At 46.2% G+C, this 27,663-nt stretch overlaps 1 protein-coding gene across 15 annotated transcripts in view; it reads left to right on the top strand.

Moving 5' to 3' along the window:
- PLEKHA5 (pleckstrin homology domain containing A5) overlaps nt 1-27,663 on the top strand; it is a 200,522-nt gene that overhangs the window by 67,045 nt on the left and 105,814 nt on the right. Inside the window, exon 1 of one of the 15 annotated variants that reach the window (XM_040345476.1) lies at nt 17,856-17,952. The exons of the other annotated variants lie outside the window; for them this stretch is intronic. The gene's annotated coding sequence lies outside the window, so the exon portion shown is untranslated. Of the gene's footprint in view, nt 1-17,855; nt 17,953-27,663 lie in introns of those variants that run through there. 15 annotated transcript variants of the gene reach the window in all.

Below are 27,663 nucleotides of genomic sequence, written 5' to 3'. Positions count from 1 at the left end.
TCAGTGGACTCACTGCTGGTATCTGTATATATACAATGTTTTCTATAATTTTTCTATAATTTCCTGCGCCCCTCAGTACACCTTTTCCAAGCCCTCCTGCCTTGATTCCATTCCTCTTGCCCCTTCTGTAGTTGTGTGCTTCTCATGCTTTATTCTCATAATTTGCCATTCTCTCCCTTGCTTTATTCCTGTATATTCCTGTCCCTCTGACCCAGGAGCCTTCTTGCCTTATTTGAATCAATTCCGCCCTCCTTTCTTATTCCCATAATTCCCAGTTTGTCTCCTGAAAGGTACCCACCAGGAATCTTTATGACGAAGGTTGGCAGTGTGGTGGTGTCACTGCTGGTGATCTTGATTTATGGATGGATAGTCCTCTCTAGTTGGACGTCGTCGTGTTATAGCTGTGTAATTGTGTAATAGTCCTGTATAGTAAAGATCTCTTACTGGAACTAAGCTCTAGACCTGCAGTACCTATCCCTGGTGTAGAAATGGGTGAGACGCAATTAGAAAGTAATTAAAATCTGTTCTCCTTTCTTCTGAGTGAGCATAGCATGAAGCCTGAGCCATCCAATTTATGTGCAGAAATGGCTAGAAAGGTTATTGTCGGCTCCCATTGTGACACCAAACAGTACCTACCACATATAAGATCAATATGGATTCCTCTGGTACACAGTGACCGATATTGTGACAATAACGCATAACTATAAACTTGTACTCTGGCACACAGCTGCCATTTGATACTGCTGATGGATTTTTCTTTTTTAATATAGCAAAAGAAATATCCAAATAAAGCCAGTGACATATGGATGGTGTTATATTGGCTCTTCCAGACTGGGCACAAAAACATGGACTGTGTTATACTTTTTCCTCCAAACACAGGCCAGACATGTATGATGTTATACTGGTTTCATTGGACGGACATAAACACATGGATGGTGTTCTACTGAATTTCAGACCAGAACGATGCATGCATTACACTAGCTGCCCCAGACACATGGGCGTATTATCCTGGCTGTTGTACACGGACACATGGGTGGTATTATACTGGCTCTTCTAAACCAGACATATAGTAGGTATTTTATTTGTTCTTTCAGACCAGACACATGGACAGAAATAACATGGCTGTTCCAGGCCAAAAACTGACACAAGGATGGTTTCATAGTGGGTCTTCCAGGTCAGACACATGGATGTCAATATGTGGACTCTTCCAGACAGGACCAGACACGTGGTTGATGGTATACTGGCTCTATCAGTCTGACCCATGGACCGTATTATACTGTCCCTTCCAGACACACAGACCGTATTATGCTGGCCCTTCCAGACACACAGACCGTATTATACTGGCCCTTCCAGACACACAGACCGTATTATACTGGCCCTTCCAGACACACAGACCGTATTATACTGGCCCTTCCAGACACACAGACCGTATTATACTGGCCCTTCCAGACACACAGACTGTATTATAGTGGCCCTTCCAGACACGCAGACTGTATTGTACTGGCCCTTCCAGACACGCAGACCGTATTAAATTGGCCCTTCCAGACACACAGACCGTATTATATTTGCCCTTCCAGGCCAGACACATAGATCGTATTATATTTGCTCTTTTGGACGGGGCATATGTTTTGTATTATACTTTCTTTTCCATACCAGACACATACACGTGGATGGTATTATATTGGTACTGGCAGGTAAGACACACAAACTGTATTATAGTGGCTGTTCCAGAAGGAACACGTGGACTGCATTATAATGATCCTACCAGACTGGACGAGGACGCATGGGGACAATAATTATACTACTCGCTCCTCTAAACCGGACACATGAACGTCATTAAACTTGCTCTTCCAGACCAACACAGAAACAAGGATGGTATACTAGTTCTTCCAGACCAGAGGCATTGATCGTATTATCCTGGCTTTTCCAGACTGAAAACAGCCGCATGGACTGGTATTATATCAGACCGGATCACCATAGACACATGAACGGTATTATACTGCCACCCCTAGACTTGACAAATGGATGGTATTATACTGGCTCTATCAGACCAATACAGACACATGAACGGTATTTTACTGGCTCCCCCAGTCTGGACATATGCATTGTTTAATACTGGCTCTTTCAGGTCAGGCACGGACGCATGGATGGCATTATTCTGCGTCTTCCAGGCCGGGCACAGACACCTGGTTGGTAATATACTGGCTGTATCAGACTGACACAAACAAATGAATGCTATTATACAGTTTTTTCCAGACACAGTCCCATATAGAAGGTATTATACTGAATGTTCCTGACAACACGAACACATGAGCAGTATTATACTGGTTGTTTCAGGCCGGACACGGACAGTAATATTATACTACCGTGTTTCCCCGAAAATAAGACCAGGTCTTATATTAATTCTGTCTAAAAAAAACACACTAGGGCTTATTTTTAGGGGATGTCTTATTTATTTATGGTATGTACAAAAAGGTTTCTCCCCCTGTCTGCTCTGGAGTCAGCATTGTGAAATGCTGTAATCCCAAAAATAATTCTTTGTTTAGACCTTATAAAATTATGTAATCCGTTCTGTAAAAAGATAATATGTGCAGTGTGTCTCCTTGTGCAACATTATTGTGGAAAATACCTTTTCTTTATCGTACATCACGGGACACAGAGCGGCATTCATTACTATATGGGTTATATGGAGTACCTTCAGGTGTAGACACTGGCAATCTCAAACAGGAAATGCCCCTCCCTATATAACCCCCTCCCATAGGAGGAGTACCTCAGTTTTTCCGCCAGTGTCTTAGGTGTTAGTCATGGTTTAGCTTGCCTCCACATCCTTGGGATTAGGTGAGCTAACCGGTTCTGTCCAAAAAAGCCTCAGCGCTAAAGTGGTCAGTAACCGGACCCCAAACCCTTGGGGTATAGCCCATAATGCTTTTCTTTTTAGAGAGCTGGACCCTGGGCCCAGAACTTAGAAACCTTTGGGTGCCTAATGTTTCTGTTGCCAGAGTGCTATATGGGCCCAGGACAGTGGATCCTTCATAGGAACCCAGGGCCTGAAGGTCTAGACATCCCCACCGAGATGGGGGAAGATTGGGCCTCTTGCTTGGCAAAGTCCTGCGGCATGGAGCAGGTAAGTGAGGGGAAAACTTGCGGAACTTGGTTCTTAGCAGGTTTTTTCTGGGGGGTCACAGGGGACATGCCTAAAGTTATGCACTGCATCTGGCAAACTAGTCGCATATCATAAAGATAGGATGGCTCTATATGTATTATTCCCCATAAGATGTGACCTCCCTTGTAGTGTTGGAAAAGCATTGAGTGGGGCCTGTGTGATATAAAAGTATATGTGTGTGTCAGAGAGCTGTGCTTACCTGCAAGCCTCCAGGCGATGCTCCATTCAGTCTTCCTCCTCACGGCCTGCAAAGCAGGCAAAACGCTGACCTCCTCATGGTTCCAGGCTGCAGGCTGCAGTTTGCTGGAGCAGAGAGGTCCCTTCCTCCCAACCCCACCCCCCCCCTGTCGGGAGGGGCATTTCCTGTTTGAGATTGCTGGGGGGGGAAGGGCGGGTCAGTGGCTTAAGGAAGGGGCGGCCCTTCCTTGTTTGTTCCATATAGCTCATTCAATACTTTGGAACTGAGGAGGAAAGACCAGAACGGCAAGCACGGGGCGCCGAGGACACACAGTGGCCAGAAAGAATATTGCAGTCTTCAGAAAGACTGTTTTCAAGCCTAGGAATAGGCTGTTTCTTTTCCATCTCATAGTTTTTCTTGCAATACTACTCAGGGGGACAGAATGTTTTTTCTTTCCTAGATTTGAAAAAAAAAAAAAAAAAAAAAAAAGTGTCATCTAGGGGAGAGGAAGCATTTTTTATCCCCCAAACAGGTGTTTGGGCATTTAACTATTTATAAGTCCCAGGTACCAATAAGTAGCAGGTGTACCTCGGTATTGTACCATGGCATCAAAAAACAAGGGTACAAGAGGTGGGGATTCCCCCAGAGAGTCTGAGGTCTCGGACAAAGCTATGCCGCTGCTTTCCCCACAGGGAGCCTTGGGGCCATCGGGATCTGGGGCTGGAGCTGACGCGGGTCAGTCCAACCCTAAGATGGTCACGGAGGAGGTATTACTCACCTCTTTAAAAGAGATGCAGAAAAGCATGGGTAAAATGATAGCCGCAGCTATGCGGGGCAGTAAGCGGAATAGATCTCCGTCGCCCGAGCGCGGACCCTCAAAAGAGGAGGTCCTTTCCTCAGGGGAATTGGACGACCTCTTGGACAAGGACCAAGTAGGTTCAGGGATCGAAGATCCGGATACAGAGGAGTCTGGGGCAGTCTCCCTGAGGGAGAGCTGGTGGATTCAAGGATTGTCGGACTTGGTCCATAGGGCATTCAACTTGCCAGTACCAGATCTCCAGGTATCGACGGTTTCAGCTTTGGGCTCACTGAGGGCGCCTCAAAGCAATGCTGTGTTTCCGATCCATCCTCTATTAGAGGGAGTTTTGTTCCAAGATTGGAACAAGCCAGATAAGATCTTCTTACCACCTAAGAAGTTCTCTGTCCTATATCCTATGGAAGAAAAATTTTCCAAAAGATGGGCTACTCCTGCAGTGGACGCAGCCATCTCATGTGTTAACAAATCGTTAACATGCCCTGTAGAAAACATACAGGTGTTCAAGGATCCAGTTGATAAGCGCTTGGAAGCACTACTTAAGAACTCCTTCACTACTGCAGGGGCAGTAGTACAGCCAGCTGTGGCTGCGATTGGGGTCGCTCAAGCATTATCGGATCAATTTAAGCAGATGCTTAAACTTATTCCTGCCCAGCAGGCAGAAGAATTTTCGGATGTCCCTAAGGCCATATGTTTTACGGTAGACGCAATCAAGGATTCTATCCAGCAAGCGTCACGTTTATCGTTATCCCTTATCCATATGAGAAGACTCTCATGGTTAAAAAGCTGGGAGGCTGAGCCCCCATGCAAGAAGCTCCTGGTAGGGTTCCCCTTCCATGGAGGACGACTCTTCGGAGAAGACCTAGATAAATACATTCAGACCATTTCAAACGGCAAGAGTACTCTCTTGCCAACTAAGAAGAAGGTTCAGGGGCCTGCGTTTAAACGACTGTATTCCCCTGGGCAGGGGCCCTCTAATGCCAAGCAGTATCGACGGCCTCCTGCAAAAGCAAACTTCGGCTTCAACAGCAAATCACAAGGACAGGCTGTTAGAGGCAAAAGGCAGTGGTTTCGCAAACCAGCAAAACCAGCCCCCAAGCCAACCTTATGAAGGGGCGCCCCCACCCACGAAGGTGGGGGGAAGGCTGCGACTCTTTTCAGAGATTTGGGAAGCCAGCATTCCCGACGAGTGGGTACGGTCTTCCGTGGCCACAGGCTACAAATTAGATTTCCTAAGGTTTCCTCCTCCTCATTTCCAGGAGTCGAGGATTCCAAACGATCCGCCTCGGATTCCGGCCAGTCCTGGAACAGGGGCTGGGTTTCTACTCCAACCTATTCATCATCCCAAAATCCAATGGAGATGTCAGGCCAATTTTGGACCTAAAGATGGTAAATGCATACAGTGAGGAAAATAAGTATTTGAACACCCTGCTATTTTGCAAGTTCTCCCACTTGGAAATCATGGAGGGGGTCTGAAATTGTTATCGTAGGTGCATGTCCACTGTGAGAGACATAATCAAAAAAAAAATCCAGAAATCACCATGTATGATTTTTTTAACTATTTATTTGTATGATACAGCTGCAAATAAGTATTTGAACACCTGAGAAAATCAATGTTAATATTTGGTACAGTAGCCTTTGTTTGCAATTACAGAGGTCAAACGTTTCTTGTAGTTTTTCACCAGCTTTGCACACACTGGAGGAGGGATTTTGGTCCACTCCTCCACACAGATCTTCTCTAGATCAGTCAGGTTTCTGGGCTGTCGCTGAGAAACACGGAGTTTGAGCTCCCTCCAAAGATTCTCTATTGGGTTTAGGTCTGGAGACTGGCTAGGCCACGCCAGAACCTTGGTATGCTTCTTACAGAGCCACTCCTTGGTTATCCTGGCTGTGTGCTTCGGGTCATTGTCATGTTGGAAGACCCAGCCTCGACCCATCTTCAAAGCTCTAACTGAGGGAAGGAGGTTGTTGCCCAAAATCTCGCAATACATGGCCCCAGTCATTCTCTCCTTAATACAGTGCAGTCGCCCTGTCCCATGTGCAGAAAAACACCCCCAAAGCATGATGCTACCACCCCCATGCTTCACAGTAGGGATGGTGTTCTTGGGATGGTACTCATCATTCTTCTTCCTCCAAACTTGGTTAGTGGAATTATGACCAAAAAGTTCTATTTTGGTCTCATCTGACCACATGACTTTCTCCCATGACTCCTCTGGATCATCCAAATGGTCATTGGCAAACTTAAGACGGGCCTTGACATGTGCTGGTTTAAGCAGGGGAACCTTCCGTGCCATGCATGATTTCAAACCATGACGTCTTAGTGTATTACCAACAGTAACCTTGGAAACGGTGGTCCCAGCTCTTTTCAGGTCATTGACCAGCTCCTCCCGTGTAGTCCTGGACTGATTTCTCACCTTTCTTAGGATCATTGAGACCCCACAAGGTGAGATTTTGCATGGAGCCCCAGTCCGAGGGAGATTGACAGTCATGTTTAGCTTCTTCCATTTTCTAATGATTGCTCCAACAGTGGACCTTTTTTCACCAAGCTGCTTGGCAATTTCCCCGTAGCCCTTTCCAGCCTTGTGGAGGTGTACAATTTTGTCTCTAGTGTCTTTGGACAGCTCTTTGGTCTTGGCCATGTTAGTAGTTCGATTCTTACTGATTGTATGGGGTGGACAGGTGTCTTTATGCAGCTAATGACCTCAAACAGGTGCATCTAATTTAGGATAATAAATGGAGTGGAGGTGGACATTTTAAAGGCAGACTAACAGGTCTTTGAGGGTCAGAATTCTAGCTGATAGACAGGTGTTCAAATACTTATTTGCAGCTGTATCATACAAATAAATAGTTAAAAAATCATAAATTGTGATTTCTGGAATTTTTTTTTTTTGATTATGTCTCTCACAGTGGACATGCACCTACGATGCCAATTTCAGACCCCTCCATGATTTCCAAGTGGGAGAACTTGCAAAATAGCAGGGTGTTCAAATACTTATTTTCCTCACTGTATCTAAAGATCCGCTCATTTCGGATGGAATCCGTGCGGTCAGCAGCTGCCACACTCCAGAAGGACGACTTCATGGCGTCCATAGACATAAAGGATGCCTACCTTCATGTTCCAATTTATCAGCCACATCAAAGATATCTACGCTTCATGGTGGCTTCGCGTCACTTCCAATTCGTGGCGCTTCCCTTCGGGTTGGCTACGGCCCCCCGGGTGTTCACGAAGGTCCTAGCTCCGATCCTAGCCAAGCTAAGGATCCAAGGGGTCACGATCCTAGCATACCTGGACGACCTCCTAGTCATAGACCACTCGTCTCCCGGCTTGGAGCGAGCAGTGGCCCTCACGGTCCAATACCTCGAGAGGTTCGGCTGGGTCCTAAATCGAGAAAAGTCAGCTTTCCAGCCCACAAGGCAGTTGGAATATCTCGGCATGAGATTAGACACAGAACAACAAGGAGTGTTCCTACCTCTGAGGAAGGTAAAAGCCATCAAGGAATTAATCCTACTGGTTCTAAGCAAGAAAGAACCGACTATTCGCCTATGTATGAGGTTACTAGGCAAGATGGTGGCCACGTTCAAGGCGGTACCATACGCCCAGAGCCACACTCGCATCCTACAGGCAGCCATCCTGTCAGCATGGAGCAGAAGGCCACAGGCCTTGGATATCCCGTTGCCGCTCTTATCAAGAGTCCGACAAAGTCTGTGTTGGTGGTTAGACCCTCAGAATCTACTGAAGGGGAAGTCTTTCAGCCCAGTGGCTTGGAAGATAGTGACCACAGACGCCAGCCTGACGGGCTGGGGAGCAATTTTGGATGGTTGCACTCGCCAAGGTACTTGGGCAAAGCCAGAGAAGCAGTTGCCCATCAACATCTTGGAGCTCAGAGCTGCTCGACTAGCCCTCAGGGCTTGGACGTCAAAATTGCAGGGGTTCCCGGTGAGAATTCAATCAGACAATGCCACGGCCGTGGCATACATAAATCACCAAGGGGGAACCAGGAGTCAAGCCGCTCAGAGAGAGGTGAGCTTGATTCTCCTATGGGCAGAGGCGCATGTGCCCTGCATATCGGCAATATTCATTCCAGGAGTGGACAACTTTCAGGCGGACTTCTTAAGCCGCCAGACTCTATGGCCGGGGGAATGGTCTCTGCATCCACAAGTCTTTCAAGCACTCTGCCAAAGATGGGGAGTGCCGGACGTGGATATCATGGCATCGAGACTCAACAAGAAACTAGACAGGTTCATATCCCGCTCAAGGGATCCGATGGCCTGCGGAACCGATGCGTTGGTTTGCCCTTGGCATCAGTTCAAACTTCTTTATGCTTTTCCCCCGCTCCAGTTACTACCCCGCCTGCTGCGCAGGATCCGGGTGGAACACATACCAGTCATCCTGGTAGCTCCAGCATGGCCCAGAAGGGCATGGTACTCACTCATCCTAAAGATGGTAGTGGGAGACCCTTGGACTCTTCCTCTACGGCCAGACCTGCTATCGCAAGGTCCGATCCTCCACCCTGCCTTACGGCATCTAAATTTGACGGCCTGGAAGCTGAATCCCTGATTCTCAGGGGTAGAGGTCTGTCTCAGAAAGTAGTCTCTACCCTAATCAGAGCCAGGAAACCGGTCTCTAGGGTGATTTATTACAGGGTCTGGAAGGCCTATGTAGGCTGGTGTGAGTCCAAGCGATGGCTTTCTCGCAAATTTACCATCGATAGAGTATTAAGTTTTCTCCAGCTAGGAGTGGATAAAGGATTGGCATTAAGCACAATCAAAGGACAGATTTCTGCTCTGTCAGTGTGGTTTCAGCGGCCGCTGGCCACCCACTCGCTGGTTAAGACCTTCCTTCAAGGGGTCTTACGTATTAGACCTTTAGTTAAATCCCCGCTTTGTCCGTGGGATTTAAATCTTGTTCTGTCAAGTTTACAGAAACAACCGTTTGAGCCGTTGGCTGAAATTCCTTTGGTTCTACTGACAAGGAAGTTAGTATTTTTGGTTGCCATAGTTTCCGCAAGAAGAGTTTCGGAGCTAGCGGCCTTATCCTGTAAGGAACCATATCTTGTTTTTCATAAGGACAGGGTCGTTCTCCGCCCTCATCCTTCCTTCCTACCGAAGGTCATATCCAGTTTTCATTTGAACCAGGATTTGGTATTACCATCCTTCTTCCCTAAACCTACTTCCAGAAAGGAAGGGTTGCTGCATACCTTGGATATTGTCAGGGCCATGAAGGCCTATCTTAAAGCTACAAAGAAGATCCGGAAAACAGATGTGCTGTTCATTCTACCGGATGGGCCCAAGAAGGGGCAGGCAGCTGCAAAGTCCACCATTTCTAGGTGGATTAAGCAATTAATCACTCAGGCCTACGGCTTGAAAGGGTTGCCTCCTCCAGTATCATTAAAGGCTCATTCTACTAGAGCCATGGGCGCCTCCTGGGCAGCACACCACCAGATCTCTATGGCTCAAGTTTGCAAGGCGGCAACCTGGTCTTCTGTCCACACGTTTACAAAATTCTACAAGTTGGACGTAAGAAGGAATACTGATACTGCCTTCGGGCAGGCAGTGCTGCAGGCTGCAGTTTGAGACCCTCGGATTCCGGGGGCTCCTCTTTTTTGAGTTAAATTTAAAATTATTTTTCTCAACTAAGTTGGATTTATTATGATTTGAGTATATCTCTAAATTAAATCCTTTTGTCTTGGAGATGTTCTCCCTCCCCTCATTGTAAGCATTGCTTTGGGACATCCCATATAGTAATGAATGCCGCTCTGTGTCCCGTGATGTACGATAAAGAAAAAGAGATTTTTAATACAGCTTACCTGTAAAATCTTTTTCTTGGAGTACATCACGGGACACAGAGCTCCCACCCCTCTTTTTTGAGGACCATTTTGGGAGGCATACTGCTTGCTACAAAACTGAGGTACTCCTCCTATGGGAGGGGGTTATATAGGGAGGGGCATTTCCTGTTTGAGATTGCCAGTGTCTACACCTGAAGGTACTCCATATAACCCATATAGTAATGAATGCCGCTCTGTGTCCCGTGATGTACTCCAAGAAAAAGATTTTACAGGTAAGCTGTATTAAAATCTCTTTATTTACTGTGCCGCTTACGTGACCCGCTGGAGCTCAAATACTGCAGAGGGAGGGACCAAAATCCCTAATGACGTCAGCCCCACTCTGAGTACTGCAGTGGGTAGGGGCTTAATAAAGTTTTATTGAAAAAAAAAACAGCTGACATCAGCCGGGAGGAGAGGAGCAGAGGAGCAGAGATTCGTCAGGTCACGCGAGCGCCCAGCAGTGCTGTAAATAAGGTATTTTCCACAATAAAGTTGCAAAAGGGAGACACACTGCACATTATATAATCTTTTTACAGAACAGATTACATGTTTTTACAAGAACTTTAACTAGGGCTTATTTTTGGGGTAGGGCTTATATTGCAGCCATCCCAGAAACTCACGCTAGGTCTTATTTTCGGGGTAGGGCTTATTTTCGGAGAAACAGGGTAGCTCTTTTAGACTGGACATGGACAGTAATGGCTTTTCTAGACTAAACACACGGATGGCATTGTACTTGTTCTTCCAGACCTGACACAGAAACATAGGTGGTATTATACTAGTTGGGCCAGGCACGGGGATGGTATTATATTGGCTGTTTAAGACTGAACGCTGATATGTGGATGGTATTATACTGGCTCCTCCATACTGAAATTGGACACATAGTAGGTATTATACTGGCTTTTCCAGACAAGACACATGGATGGTATACTAGACACAGACACATTGTAGGTATTATACTGGCACTTCCAGACCAGACACATGGATGGTATACTAGACACAGACACATTGTAGGTATTATACTGGCACTTCCAGACTGGACACGTGGGGGTTGATTTACTAAAACTGGAAAGTGCGAAATCTGGTGCAGCTTTGCATAAAAACCAATCGGCTTTAGGTAATTTTGTCAAAGCTGAATTGAACAAGTAAGACGGGAATTAGCTACCTTGCAGAGCTGCACTAAATTTTGCACTCTCCGGTTTTAGTAAATCAACCCCCATGGTGTTATAATAGTTTCTCCAGGACAGACATATGAACAGTATTATGCTCGCATATACAGGCATGGTAAAGACAGAAACATGGTATTTTACTGGTTCTTCCAGGCCGTACATGGACACATGTATGGTATTATAATGGCTCCTCGGACCAGACACATGGGTGGTATTATACTTACTCTTCCAGACCAGACCGTATTCTACTGGCTCGACCAGACCGGACATATGGATGTTGTTATACTGGCTGTCCCAGACTGGACAGGGACATATGGGATGGCATTATACTGGTGTTTACTGACTGAATATGAAATGCTGAGTGACATTTAACTAATGTGCCAGATGCTTTGTCTAAATCAGTGGTCTCCACACTGCGGCACATGGGCCGGATACAGCCCTTTGCTTGAATTTATTCAGCCCTTGGGGCACTATTCCTCATACTGACATCAATTATGAGGCATCATTCCTTCCACTGACATCAACAATGGGGCATAATTCCTCCCTTTAACACCCAAAGATGGAACATTATTCTTGCCACAGATCTAAGTAATGGAACACTATTCCTCCCACTGATGCCAACGATGGGGCATGATTCCCTCCATGACACCAACGACAGGGAACAATTCCTTCCACAGACACTAATGATGGGGTAAAATGAATACAATTCCCACTGATTGTCAAGCCAGAGGCATTGTTTACTCCCACTCATGCCGAGACATTTTCTAGTCCCACTTGCATCAGTCTGGTCCCGCCATAGTCTGAAGGATGCGCTCAGCCTATCAGCGGCCGCGACGGGACATTGCTGCGGCCGCTGATAGGCTGAGCGCACTGTGAGTCACCGACCCGCAGGAAGTGGAACAGACCGGGACCGGAGAACGGGACGGCGATATCGGAACAACGAGGGATCGTAGGCAGGTAAGTGAAAGTTTATTTTGTATAGTTTTACAGCCCTGGCACAGCGGGGGTTAAAAGTTTTAGCTTAGAGAACTCCTTTAATAGCCACATTGCACACAAAGAAATAAACTGCACACAAGTGGTGGCAATTATGATGGAGTTCATACCCAGCACAGATTGTTGTCGGGTACAGTATGAGTTGTCACAAACAATTTCTCACGACTTTATTTCATTATCATTATACTACCACGTTTTCTGCTGTGGCCTGCTGACCTTGTTATGTCATCTGTTACTTTTTCTTGTCCTCTTTATCTGTGATAGATAATTTTCAGTGGTGTTTTAATTAGTTTATTACACTAAACGAGAATATGGCTGCAGGACGCCCAGCGGCAGAGTGACGACTGAAGCTAATTCCAGTGGACTGTGTGGTTTATCCGGTCATGTGTGCAGAGGTGACCTACATTCTTCTATTTGCTCTGTAATTGGTAAAAGATGATTTATTCATGGTATCCCTCAAGCAAAGAGCCTATTGGCTGTCATGTGGAGCGATTGTGCGGCCATGTTGTGCCCCTCTTGCCAGAAGACTGGAAAGTGCTGCACATTCGCTGTTGGTAACATATTTTTCTTGGGTGCTAGATTTTACACCTGAGGCCTGATACCCTGCTGTAAGGTGAGCACTAGGCACTGGCAGCATCATTGTTCAGCAGTCAGTGTATGATGACATCGGGTGGCCACAATTCCCACCAGACTGTCTTCATTCCACCGGTCCTGTACATTCCAGTATCTCTGCTAACGCAGAATGCTTGCCTTCTCAATGGATCATACAATCCCATATACCCAATTCTATACTCGCAATTGATCCAGAGGAAGGCAAAAAACCCCAGCAGAGCATGATCCAATTTGCTACAGCAAGGGAAAAAATTCCTTCCCGAACCCCCCCCCCCCCCTAGAGGCAATTGGATTTTCCCCGGATCAACCTATAAATGTTAGTACTCAGTTATATTATGTACATTTGGGAAATAATCCGGACCTTTCTTAAAGCAATATACTGAGCTGGCCAGAACCACCTCTGGAGGGAGTCTGTTCCACATTTTCACAGCTCTTACTGTGAAGAAACCTTTCCGTATTTGGAGATGAAATCTTTTTTCCTCTAGACGTAAAGAGTGCCCCCTTGTCCTCAGTGTTGACCGTAAAGTAAATAACTCAACACCAAGTTCACTATATGGACCCCTTATATACAGTGGGGCAAAAAAGTATTTAGTCAGCCACCAATTGTGCAAGTTCTCCCACTTAAAAAGATGAGAGGCCTGTAATTATCATCATAGGTATACCTCAACTACGAGAGACAAAATGTGGAAACAAATCCAGACAATCACATTGTATGATTTGTAAAGAATTTATTTGCAAAATATGGTGGAAAATAAGTATTTGGTCACCTACAAACAAGCAAGATTTCTGGCTCTCACAGACCTGTATCTTCTTCTTTAACCACTTAAGGACCGCCGCCTGTAAATATACGTTGGCACAATGGCACGGCTGGGCAGATGGACGTACTGGCACGTCCTGTACATCTACCCAGCCGTAGGGCGCGCCCGCGACCCGGTCCGAAGCTCCGGGACCCCGAGGACTCGATCGCCGCTGGGGTCCCGCGATCGGTCCCCAGGACTGAAGAACGGGGAGAGCCGCGTGTAAACACGGCTTCCCCTTGCTTCACTGTGGCGGCTGCATCGATCGTGTCATCCCCTTTATAGGGAGACACAATTGATGATGTCACTCCTACAGCCACACCCCCCTACAAATGTAAACACACACTAGGTGATACATAACTCCTTCAGCGCCCCCTGTGGTTAACTCCCAAACTGCAACTGTCATTTCCACAATAAACAATGCATTTCAAATGCATTTTTTGCTGTGAAAATGACAATGGTCCCAAAAATGTGTCAAAATTGTCCGATATGTCCGCCATAATGTCGCACTCACGAATAAAATCGCTAATCGCCGCCATTAGTAGTAAAAAAATTAAAATAATTAATAAAAATGCAATAAATTTATCCCCTATTTTGTAAACGCTAAAACTGAGGAAAATATTTTTTTTTTATATATTTTTGGGGGATATTTATTATAGCAAAAAGTAAAAAATATTGCATTTTTTTCATAGCACAAAAAATAAAAACCGCAGAGGTGATCAAATACCACCAAAAGGAAGCTCTATTTGTGGGGGAAAAAAGGACACTAATTTTGTTTGGGAGCCACGTCACACGACCGCGCAATTGTCAGTTAAAGCGACGCAGTGCCGAATCGCAAAAAGGGGCCTGGTCCTTTACCTGCATTTTGGTCTGGGGCTTAAGTGGTTAAGAGGCTCCTCTGTCCTCCACTCATTACCTGTATTAATGGCACCTTTGAACTTGTTATCTGTATAAAAGACACCTGTCCACAAGCTCAAACAGTCACACTCCAAACTCCACTATGGTGAAGACTAAGGATGAGCTCTGGCTTGTTCGCATAGAACACGTGCAGAGCCCGCCAGGAAGTGTGCACAGCGCTGTGCTAATCACAGCCAGGGAGACATTGTCCCCATGCTTGGCTGCAGGGATCGTGAAATGTCTCCCTGGCTGTTATTAGCGCAGCGCCGTGCACACTTCCTGGCGGGCTCTGCACGTGTTCTATGCGAATACGCCAGAGCTCATCCTTAGTGAAGACCAAAGAGCTGTCGAAGGACACCAGGAACAAAATTGTAGACCTGCACCAGGCTGGGAAGACTGAATCTGCAGTAGGCAAGCAGCTTGGTGTGAAGAAATCCACTGTGGGAGCTATAATTAGAAAATGGAAGACATACAAGACCACTGATTATCTCCCTCCATCTGAGGCTCCACGCAAGATCTCGCCCTGTGGGATTAAAATGATCACAAGAACGGTGAGCAAAAATCCCAGAACCACACAGACCTAGTGAATGACCTGCAGAGAGCTGGGACAAACGTAACAAAGGCTACAATCCGTAACACACTACGCTACCAGGGACTCAGATCCTGCAGTGATAGACGTGTCCGCCGCTTAAGCCAGTACATGTCCGGGCCCCTCTGAGGTTTGCTAGAGAGCATTTGGATGATCCAGAAGAGGATTGGGAGAATGTCATGTGGTCAGATGAAACCAAAGTAGAACTGTTTGGAAGAAACACAACTCATCGTGTTTGGAGGAGAGAGAATGCCGAGTTTCAAGCAAAGAACACCATACTTACTGTGAAGCATGGGGGTGGCAACATCATGCTTTGAGGCTGTTTCTCTGCAAAGGGAACAGGACGACATATCTGTGTACATGAAAGAATGAATGGGGGCATGTATCGTGAGATTTTGAGTGCAAACCTCAGCCCATCAGCAAGGGCATTGAAGATGAAACGTGGCTGGGTCTTTCAGCATGACAATGATCCCAAACACACCGCCCGGGCAATGAAGGAGGGGCTTCGTAAGAAGCATTTCAAGGTCCTGGAGTGGCCTAGCCAGTCTCCAGATCTCAACCCCATAGAAAACCTTTGGAGTGAGCTGAAAGTCTGTGTTGCCCAGCGACTGCCCCAAAACATCACTGCTCTAGAGGAGATCTGCATGGAGGAATGGGCCAACATACCAGCAACAGTGTGTGACAACCTTGTGAAGACTTATAGAAAACATTTGACCTCTGTCATTGCCAACAAAGGATATATAACAAAATATTGAGATGAACTTTTGATACTGACCAAACACTTATTTCCCACCATAATTTGCAAATAAATTCTTTCCAAATCGGACAATGTGATTGTCTGGATTTGTTTCCACATTTTGTCTCTCATAGTTGAGGTATACCTATGATGACAATTACAGGCCTCTCTCATCTTTTTAAGTGGGAGAACTTTTTTGCCCCGCTGTATTTGTACATGTTGATCATATCCCCCCTAATTCTCCTCTTCTCAAGAGAGAATAAATTCAGTTCTTCTAATCTTTCCTCTCAGCTGAGCTCCTCCATGCCTCCTATCAGTTTGGTGGCTCTTCTTTGCACTTTCTCCAGTTCCCCAATATCCTTTTTGAGAACTGCAGCCCAAAACTGAACTGCATATTCCAGATGAGGTCTTACTAATAATTTGAACAGGTGCAAAATGATATCTTTCTCTGGAGTCCATACCTCTCTTAAAGGGGTTGTAAAGGTTCGTTTTTTTATTTTCTAAATCGGTTCCTTTAAGCTAGTGCCTTGTTGGTTCACTTACCTTTTCCTTCCATTTCCCTTCTAAATGTTTTTTTTCTTTGTTTCATTTGTCTGATTTTCTCACTTTCTGTTCCTCCTTAGTAAGGTGTTCAGTAAGGCAGGGGTCAACAATATCCGAGCGCCAGGTTGCATTGGCGACAAGAAATTGTGACCTGGCGCCCGCCGGTAATTGAGGGCGCGGCCTCAATTGCCGCGATTGCGAGGTGGGGGTGCACGGAGGCACTGAATCCTGTGTCTTCGTGCGCCCCCACCTCCCCCGCCGCACAATCGCGGCGGGTCCGCGACGGCCGGTAATTGAGGCCGCGGCTTTGCTGCCTTGTGAAGTCCCAAGCTCTTCGGAAGCTTCTGTGAGCTGGTTCCATCTGGTGGTGGCCGTTGGAATTACATTGGCATTGCAGCAATTCTGTGTGTAATTTTTCACTATTTTCACTGCCATCTCCTTCCCTCTAATTAGAATCCCCAAATATTTTATATATATTTTTTATTCTAACACCCTAGAGAATAAAATGGCGATCGTTGCAATACTTTCTGTCACGGCGTATTTGCGCAGCCGTCTTACAAGCGCACTTTTTTGGGAAAAAAATACACTTTTTTAAATTAAAAAATAAGACAACAGTAAAGTTATCCCAATTTTTTTTTATATTGTGAAAGATAATGTTACGCCGAGTAAATTGATATCCAACATGTCACGCTTCAAAATTGCGTCCGCTCGTGGAATGCCAATAAGCTTTTACCCTTTAAAATCTCCATAGGCGACGTTAAAAAAAAAAATCTACAGGTTGCATGTTTTGAGTTACAGAGGAGGTCTAGAATTATTGCTCTCGCTCCAACAATCGCGGCGATACCTCACGTGTGGTTTGAATACCGTTTATATATGCTGGCGAACTCACGTATGTGTTCGCTCTAGTGCGCAAGCTCGTTGGGACGGGGCGCATTTTCTGGCTCCTAACTTTTTTAGCTGGCTCCTAGATTCCAAGCTAATTTGTCAAACCTTGCAGTAAGGTGTTCAGTAAGCTGCTCTAAATGACTTTCCACCGCTCGGATGATGGTGGAAAGCTTACTGAGGATTACCGTTATAGCAGGTCTGCAAAGTAACACTGGCGTATAGACATATGTCGCAAGCTTAAAAATCATTCAACTCCTTTTTTTCTTTTCATTCACCTTTTAAAAAAGAGTCATTTGCATTGTTGGTAAAAAAAAGTTCTGTAACAAACTGACCTCACATGAAAACTGATGTGTGTATTTGGAATTAATGTTATGAAAAGATATCTATATTGGGGCTTTACAATGGAGGCTTCAACAATATATATATATATATATATATATATATATGTGTGTGTGTGTGTGTGTGTGTATATATATATATATATATATATATATATATATATATATATATATATATACTATGTGTATATATCTGTAGACTCTTTATATACTCAGTTCTGTATACTGTTGTGTGTATGGAGGTCTCTGTAGATTGGAGGGGAGATTCCCTGTGACGTCTCTCCTGTGTCCTATTACTCCTCTCCCTCTCCTCCTTCCCCGAGCACACAAGGAGCTGACTGCAGAGGGATCAGATGGTGCCTGGACCAGCCAGTGTTCTCACTTTCCTTCTCTGTGTCCCTAGGGTGATTGGATCAGTGAGTATTTCCTCTGCTCTTCTCTGTATATTCATGGAGAGTGATTGGATCACGGAGTATTCTCACTACTATTTCATGTATTTGTCTGTATTTGGATCAGTGGCTATTTTCAAAACGTTTTACTTGTATGTGTCTGAAGAGTGATTGTACCAGTGAGTAATACTACTATTGCTAATCCCCCCCCCCCCCCCCCCCCTGCGTGTGTCCAGAAAGTGGAGAAAGAATTGGATCAGTGAATATTCTCACTACCCCTCCCTGTGTGTGTCTGTAGGGCAGTGTTTCTCAATTCCAGTCCTCAAGGTGCAACAACAGGTCATGTTTTCAGGCGTTGCATTATATTGCACAGGTAATATGGTCAGTTTCACTGCCTTAGTAATTGCCATTTCATCTGAAGGAAATCCTGAAAACACATCCTGTCAGTGCACCCACGAGGACTGGAATTGAGAAACACTGCTGTAGGGTGATTGGATCACTGAGTATTCGCTATTAAAAGGCAGATAGACTTGGCAATGTATTCTTCCAGCACCGTTTTGGTCTGATTCTGCTCTTTTTGCCCCAATCTTTTTGTAACTGAACCCTCCACAGACAGATTCTTCTGGAATTGCAGAGTTGGTTGGTTGCATTTGTCTCAACCCTGATTGTGGTTGGGAGATGTGGGTTTAATGACTCCATTCAGCTGAAGGATTTTAACAGGTCACTCCCATCTGATCCTGGGTGGGGGTGTATTGGTGATCGTCCTGGGTGGGGTGTATTGGTGATCGTCCTGGGTGGGGGTGTATTGGTGATCGTCCTGGGTGGGGGTGTATTGGTGATCGTCCTGGGTGGGGGTGTATTGGTGATCGTCCTGGGTGGGGGTGTATTGGTGATCGTCCTGGGTGGGGTGTATTGGTGATCGTCCTGGGTGGGGTGTATTGGTGATCGTCCTGGGTGGGGTGTATTGGTGATCGTCCTGGGAGGGGTGTATTGGTGATCATCCTGGGTCTGGTGTATTGGTGATCGTCCTGGGTGGGGTGTATTGGTGATCGTCCTGGGTGGGGTGTATTGGTGATCGTCCTGGGTGGGGTGTATTGGTGATCATCCTGGGTCTGGTGTATTGGTGATCGTCCTGGGTGGGGTGTATTGGTAATCATCCTGGGTGGGGTGTATTGGTGATAATCCTGGGTCTGGTGTATTGGTAATCGTCCTGGGTGGGGTGTATTGGTGATTGTCCTGGTTGGGGTGTATTGGTGATCATCCTGGTTGGGGTGTATTGGTGATCATCCTGGGTGGGGTGTATTGGTGATCGTCCTGGGTGGGGTGTATTGGTGATCGTCCTGGGTGGGGTGTATTGGTGATCGTCCTGGGTGGGGTGTATTTGTGATCGTCCTGGGTGGGGGGTGTATTGGTGATCGTCCTGGGTGGGGGGTGTATTGGTGATCGTCCTGGGTGGGGGGTGTATTGGTGATCGTCCTGGGTGGGGGGTGTATTGGTGATCGTCCTGGGTGGGGGGTGTATTGGTGATCGTCCTGGGTGGGGGGTGTATTGGTGATCGTCCTGGGTGGGGGGTGAATTGGTGATCGTCCTGGGTCTGGTGTATTGGTGATCGTCCTGGGTGGGGTGTATTGGTGATCGTCCTGGGTGGGGTGTATTGGTGATCGTCCTGGGTGGGGGGTGTATTGGTGATCGTCCTGGGTGGGGGGTGTATTGGTGATCGTCCTGGGTGGGGTGTATTGGTGATCGTCCTGGGTGGGGTGTATTGTTGATCGTCCTGGGTGGGGGGTATTGGTGATCGTCCTGGGTGGGGGGTGTATTGGTGATCGTCCTGGGTGGGGTGTATTGGTGATCGTCCTGGGTGGGGTGTATTGGTGATCGTCCTGGGTGGGGTGTATTGGTGATCGTCCTGGGTGGGGGGTGTATTGGTGATCGTCCTGGGTGGGGTGTATTGGTGATCGTCCTGGGTGGGGTGTATCGGTGATCAACCTGGGTGGGGTCGGGTGTATTGGTGATCACCCGTCCTGTGTGGGGTGTGTTGATGATCCCCTTTGAATTTTAATAAGTGTGAATCCGCAGGCATAGCTGTATACAAATAATTCTTTATAAATCCTTAATTTTGCATTGATCCAGGATGAGAGTGATGGTAAAATGGTTGTGTACAGTTTGTGCATCTGAAGCCCCAGATTTACCCCGTCCATTGTGGGAGGATGAAAGGGAGACAATTCTGCACTGACACTTCCTCTAGAATCTCCAATGACACTTTTGTAGAAAGGTGTATGATGAAGCATTTGCCCTGTGTGTGGTTTTCATGTGATGTGGTTGACATGTGCAGTCTTGTGATGGAGCACGCGCTCTCTTTTATCACAAGTCATGGTTATGAAAGGTGATTTGTTTCATTTGAATTGTCGTCTTCTGTGTGTGTATATGTCATTACCCAAAGCAGAATGGTGATTCATAATTGTCAGGTATTGGTGATTTTGTTATAAAGTTCAATACAAAACAAAACTATACAATACCAAACAGTTACACAATTTAAAATGTTACATTTGTAACTGACGGTTTGTGTGTGAATAGGTCTGATTTCTAAAAGGACAGTGATCTTATAAGGTATTTACTGTCTGTTTAGAATATAGCGGTCTTTGTATACCCAACATAATTCTGAACGGTCTCTAGAAGCTGATATTTTCCTTTTGTCCGAGTCTGTTTTTGTTGGGTTGTTTATGCTGCTTTATTTGTTGGGTTGTTTATGCTGCTTTATTTGTTGGGTTGTTTATGCTGCTTTATTTATTATCAGTCATCATATTGCTATATCTCCATGCAGATTTGTGGCACAAAATGGCTGTTGTGTCGAATCCTATATTTACTGTGTGTGGTGTACAGATGGCTCATATTGATTGCATTGAAATTTTAGAATTGTTTGTCCTCCAGGGGAATACACTTTCCATCAGACACAGCCAGACAGGGAGGGAGAGTTAAAGTGGATGTAAACCCCATTCATGAAATCTGACCTGGGCACATATATCTGTAGTGTTTACTTATCTCTCCAAAGCCCCAAGTCCCATGTCTTTCTCTTTCTACTGCTCTGTTCCTCTGTTATCAGCATAACTTCTGACAAGTTCTCTGGCGCAGGAGATAAAAGCAGCTGGGAATTTGTGTCGGGGAGGGAACTTATAGACCAGCAGAGAGCTTGTCTATTCACAGCACAGCTCTACAAGTTTCTTCATTCCTCTGCCTATGTGGTGTGTGTGTGTGTGTCTTTCCTCCAATCAGTTCTTGGTGTATGAGTGTATGCCCACTGCTGAAACGGGAAGAAAAAAATGTAACGTGATGTGCACTTTCTAAAAATTATAGAAAGCTGAAGACCGCAGATTTACAGCATCTCATAAAAGTATGTACACCCCTCACATTTTTGTAAATATTTTATTATCTTTTCATGTGACAACACTGAAGAAGAAATGAGACACTTTGCTACAATGTAAAGTAGTGAGTGTACAACTTGTATAAGGGTGTCAATTTGCTGTCCCCTCAAAGTAACTCAACACACAGCCATTATTGTCTAAACCGCTGGCAACAAAAGTGAGTACACCCCTAAGTGAAAATGTCCAATTTGGGCCCAATTGGCCATTTTCCCTCCCAGTTTCATGTGACTTGTTGATGTTACAAGGTCTCAGGTGTGAATGGGAAGCAAATGTGTTAAATTTGGTGTTATCGCTCTCACTCTCTCCTACTGGTCACTGGAAGTTCAACATGGCACCTCATGGCAAATAACTCTCTGAGCATCTGAAAAAATGAATTGTTGCTCTAAATAAAGATGGCCTAGGCTATAAGAAGATTGCCAAGACCCTGAAAATGAGCTGCAGCATGGTGGCCATGACCATACAGCGGTTTAACGGGACAGATTCCCCTCAGAACAGGCCTCGCCATGGTCGACCAAAGAAGTTGAGTGCACGTGCTCAGTGTCCTATCCAGAGGTTGTATTTAGGAAATAGACGTATGCGTGCTGCCAGCAATGCTGGAGAGGTTTGAACGGGCAGGGGGGTCAGCCTGTCGGTGCCAAGGCCATATGCCGCACGCTGAATCAAATTGGTCTGCATGGCTGTCAGGAGAAAACCTCTTCTAAAGATGATGCACAAGAAAGCCTGCAAACAGTTTGCTGTAGCCAAGCAGACTAAGGATTACTGGAATCATGTCCTGTGGTCTGATGAGACCAAGATAAACTTATTTGGTTCAGATGATGTCAAGCGTGTGAGGTGGAAAACCAGGTGAGGAGTACAAAGACAAGTGTGTCTTCCCTACAGTCAAGCATGGTGGTAGGAGTGTCATGGTCTGGGGCTGCATGAGTGCTGTCAGCACTGGGGGGCTACAGTTCATTGAGGGAACCATGAATGGCAACATGTACTGTGACATACTGAAGCAGAGCATGATCCCCCCCTTCAGAGACTTGACTGCAGGGCAGTATTCCAACATAATGACCCCAACACACACCTCCAAGGCAACCACTGCCTTGCTAAAGAAGCTGAGGGTAATGGTGATGAACTAGCCAACCATGTCTCCAGACTTAAACTCTATTGAGCATCTGTGGGGCATCCTCAAATGGAATGTGGAGGAGCGCAAGGTCTCTAACATCCACCAGCTCTGTGATGTTGTCATGGAGGAGTGGAAGAGGAATCCAGTGGAATTCTGTGAAGCTCTGGTGAACTCCATGCCCAAGAGGGTTAAGGCAGTGCTGGAAAATAATGGTGGCCACAAAAAATATTGACACTTTGGGCCCAATTTGGAAATTTTCACTTAGGGATGTACTTACTTTTGTTGCCAGCGGATTAGACATTAATGGCTGTGTGTGTTATTTTGCGGGGACAGCAAATTTACACTGTTATACAAGCTGTACACTCACTACTTTGTAGCAAAGTGTCTCATTTCTTATTCAGTGTTCAATAGCCACTCAGGACCTTTTGGGAGCCAAAAGACTTAAAGGTAATTACACATTGTAAAAAAAAAACATTTTTGCTTTTTCAACAGAAGTCTCAATGTCGTACATTTGTACATATACTTCCCTCTCTTCATACTTGTATATTAATGCAAACAATCCAGATGTCTACAGGGTAACAAAGCACCTTTCATGTGTACCAATCACAGCAGATCATGAAGATGGCCATAGCTCTATGCTTTTATAACTAGTGAGGGAGATATGTTTGGGAGGAGCATTGGCACAGCAGTGCACAGTCTTGATGTATAGAATTCCTCCATTACCATAGTGGATTCTTATTTAAAGGAGAAGCAGGGTCAAATCTTTTTTTTTTTTTAACCTGGTGATCCTGTTGGTAATACACTTTCTGCCTTGGGGTGAAAATGCTGGCTGCCACCCCAGGACAGGACCACAGGCCCCCCATGTGAGTATAGTATATGATGCTGTGTGTAACCTGTGATCAGTATAGTACATGACAAGTGTACTAGAATATATACGGTTTGTGAGCTGTGCTGAGCATACTATATGGTGCTGTACTGAGTATAGTAGATGATGCGGTGTGTGTGCCGAGTATAGTACATTCTGAGTATATAGTATATGATGCTGTGTGTGAGCTGTGCTGAGTATACACTATAGTTAGTAGATGATGCTGTATATGAGCTGTGCTGAGTATAGTACATTCTGCTGATGTGATTTGGATTGCGATCGTCCCCGTCTCTCTGGAAGATCCAAAGATTTGTTGAGCGGTTTTGTTGGCTCGTGATGATGAGAAGAATGTTGAACACATAACAAGCTTGTCAGATGTGCGCCTCTCCCGAGACTTGCCATTGAACAATAATCGAGTCTGATTGTCCTAATTCCCTGTGTATGAAAACATTTAGACAGACTCGTGAATGATTCATGACTCTTCTGGAATATCCAGCTTTGGTGGTGGCATTCCCTCTTCGCTCCTGATTTAAAATTGTTTGTTGTATGCAGTGTGATGAGCAGTCTCCACCAAAAACACTAAATATTATGTGTGGCTGTCATTCATGGGTAGAGCTCAGAAACCAGCCAAACCAGTTTTAGAAGCTGACTGTGATAGGACAGTTCTGGATAAAACATAAATGTTGGTAATAGTGGAGCCATAACAGCTGCTTCCCTTTTGTCGTGTGTTGGGCAGAAGTGCTGACAATTTATATTATGTTTCAATCCTCTGTAACTCCAAAGGCCTGCTTGTGGCACCAGTGTTTGTGTGTGGACAGGAGGACTAAACCAGCCAGCACAGACTGTGTGATCTCACCCAATACAACCCCACCAAAATTCAGCCATGATACACCGTTCAGTAGCTGGAGGTACCAGGGCCTCAGTACAGGGATACTTACGGCTCCTCAGGTAAACATATTCTAACTTTGTTACAAAAGCTGTGGCTCTGTGCTAGCTAAAGCCTTGTTTGTTTTATTTAGAATGAGCAAAATGGCAGTGGGCTGAGGAGGGCGTAGCAGTGGGCCGAGGGGGGCGTAGCAGTGGGCCGAGGGGGGCGTAGCAGTGGGCCGGGGAGGGCGTAGCAGTGGGCCGGGGAGGGCGTAGCAGTGGGCCGGGGAGGGCGTAGCAGTGGGCCGGGGAGGGCGTAGCAGTGGGCCGGGGAGGGCGTAGCAGTGGGCCGGGGAGGGCGTAGCAGTGGGCCGGGGAGGGCGTAGCTGTGGGCCGAGGAGGGCGTAGCTGAAGGGGGTGTAGCTGTGGGCCGAGGGGGGCGTAGCTGTGGGCCGAGGGGGGCGTAGCTGTGGGCCGAGGAGGGCGTAGCTGTGGGCCGAGGAGGGCGTAGCTGTGGGCCGAGGAGGGCGTAGCTGAAGGGGGCATAGCTGTGGGCCAAGAATGGCGTAGCTGTGGGCCGAGGAGGCCATAGCTGAAGGGGGGCATAGCTGTGGGCCGAGGAGGGCGTAGCTGAGGGGGGTGTAGCTGTGGGCTGAGGGGGGTGTAGCTGTGGGCCGAGGGGGGGGGTAGCTGAAGGGGGCATAGCTGTGGGCCGAAGAGGGCGTAGCTGAGGGGGGTGTAGCTGTGGGCTGAGGTGGGTGTAGCTGTGGGCTGAGGGGGGTGTAGCTGTGGGCCGAGGGGGGCGTAGCTGAAGGGGGTGTAGCTGTGGGCTGAGGGGGGGCGTAGCTGAGGGTGGTATAGCTGTGGGCTGAACGGAGAAGAATTTGGTGGTATAAAACCAAAGGTTTGGTAGAATATCGCAGAGATCTGTCCGCAGCCTGGAATTTATCCATAAATCTGTTTAAACATTTCTGGTCAGCTTTTCTAGCACTTCATTCCCCTCAAAGAAAACCAAGTTTTCCAGATGACATTACAGATCACATTCCGTGTGGAGAGCGCGCTGGCTGTCTGATAATCTCATTAGTTCCTGGAATGAAGATCAGTCCTGATAACAATAGCCAGGTCTTCTTGGTGCATCCGGGTGATTATAAAGCTTTGTCTTTGCACATTACTGCTGAGACGCTGGATGAATTGCACAGATGAAGTTGTATTTTCTAGAAGTAAGTATCTCGCTTTGTAATATGGATGGAAGGAGGCGACTTGCCTGCCCTCCTGCTTTATAGGATAACAATGAGTGACAGTTCTCGGATGGTGGCCCTGGGGCCACATAAAGTCCTCAAGCTGCTTTGGTGACCTCAGAATCAAGAGGAAAATGTTTATAATAAAAATATTTTGTCACTTCTCCTGATCATCTCCATGAGGGTGTGTACTGCGGATGCTGTCTGGAGGCTCCTACAGAACCCATTGCTGCATCTAACAAGAGGTCCCAGAGGAACTCCATGGAGATGAGATCTCTGCCCATTAGCAGAATTAGGATTTAGAGGCACCAGGTGCCACATCTGAGAGCATCAGGATCTATTTGGTTGCCCAGCACAGGTTTAGAGCAGTGATCCTTTAATTAGATAGCATTTGTAGTTGGTGTTGCTTCTGTTGTCCAGCCAATCAATAACCTGTAAGTGTTGGCTATGTAACTAGCGATTCAGCCACACAGATATCCAACATGGAGGTAAAGTTTCCCCTAAATGAACAAGTAACATTGTAAGTACCCCCTTAGATAGTTTGTCCCAATCATTTAACTGCCATTTTTGCTGAACAGCTTGATCTGTTAAAGTTACAAAAAATAACAAAATTAATGGTCGGATCATTAGGTGAACATTTAAGGGAAAAAGCCTAAAAAGAAAAACGGATACAGCCATCAAATTTAAAGGATAAATTCACCTGTTAAAATTAAGAAGAAGATTTGGACAGCCGCACTACAGAAAAAAACTTTTCGGTTGCCCTTATTTGTAAAAAATTTTTAAAACACTACAAATCGCAGCAAAATTAGGGATAAATGCAGCTGACGCGTTTCGCACTGTTGGCTAGTGCTTAGTCATAGCTTCACCTGTTCCATCTGTTTTAAGGGTGGAAGATGAAACATGTTCCCACTGCTGCAGCCACTCCCTGCTGCCTTCTGTCCCTGTGATAGCAGTATAGGGAGAAGCTCCCCATACCAGCTGTCACTTTTTGAAAACGGTGCGATTGTGCAGGGTTCCGCCCACACAGCCGCATCATTCATACACAAAGGTCTGTGTATGAACGGGACTGACAGTCTACAGGAGACCTGAATGGCATCAGCCATTTAAAGTGGGTCTAAAGCTCACAATACTTACCTCGCCTTCAGCGTACTGAGGTCCGTTGCTGGTTATCTTCTACCCGGATTCTTCGAGTGCCAGGCTGTGGCCATCTTCATTGGCCAATGTGAGATGGCGATACTATGCATGCGTGGAGTTCAGTCCTTCCGGCACACAGGATCTGTGCTGGAATATGCAGCCCAGTGTACATTTTAAGCAAGACTACAGGCAGGTAGGTTTATTTTATGGCAGAAGAGACTTTGAATGTCACTTCTGCAATAAAGCGTCTGCTTGTAGTTTTTATCTTGGAGTTCTGCTTTAAGAATTGGTAAGCCGCATTACAATAGGTTTTTGCAACCTGCTCTCTCCTCTATCAGCATGCTTGTGCTGTTTCATCCCCTCACATTCCCACTCTCCTGTACTGAGACTGTAAGATACTGATACCTGGTTATATTCGGGTATATACATCATTAATTTGCGTCTCTATCTGCCTGGAGCTCAGCTTTAAAGCGGTAGTTCACCCAATTAGTTTTTTTTTTTCTCTTTTCCCCTTAGATGCATGCTCGTTTTGTCTAGGGGAATCGGCTAGTTGTTTTAAAATATGATCCGTACTTACCGTTTACGAGATGCATCTTCTCCGTCGCTTCCGGGTATGGGTCTTCGGGAGCGGGCGTTCCTTCTTGATTGACAGTCTTCCCAGAGGCTTCCGACGGTCGCATCCATCGCGTCACTCGTAGCCGAAAGTCGGTGCGGCTCTATACTGCGCCTGCGCACCGACGTTCGGCTTCTTTCGGAAAATCGTGACGCGATGGATGCGACCGTCGGAAGCCTCTCGGAAGACTGTCAATCAAGAAGGAACGCCCAGTCCCGCAGCCCATACCCGGAAGCGGCGGAGAAGATGCATCTCGTAAACGGTAAGTACGGATCATATTTTAAAACAACTAGCCGATTCCCCTAGACAAAACGAGCATTAATCTAAGGGGAAAATGTGCTCTCTGAGGGTGAACCTCCGCTTTAATAACAGTCTGGTCAATATTCCTATGGCACACGTTCCTGGCAAGTATGGCTCAAAATGGTGGGTGCTGCAGCGATTACCAGTTGGGTCCTGGAAACATCAAGCAAGTGTACATATTCGCCAGCACACCA

Source organism: Rana temporaria, chromosome 3, assembly GCF_905171775.1.
Source record: "Rana temporaria chromosome 3, aRanTem1.1, whole genome shotgun sequence".
Lineage (NCBI taxonomy): Eukaryota > Metazoa > Chordata > Amphibia > Anura > Ranidae > Rana > Rana temporaria.
This window is presented reverse-complemented; position numbering and strand designations above follow the sequence as displayed.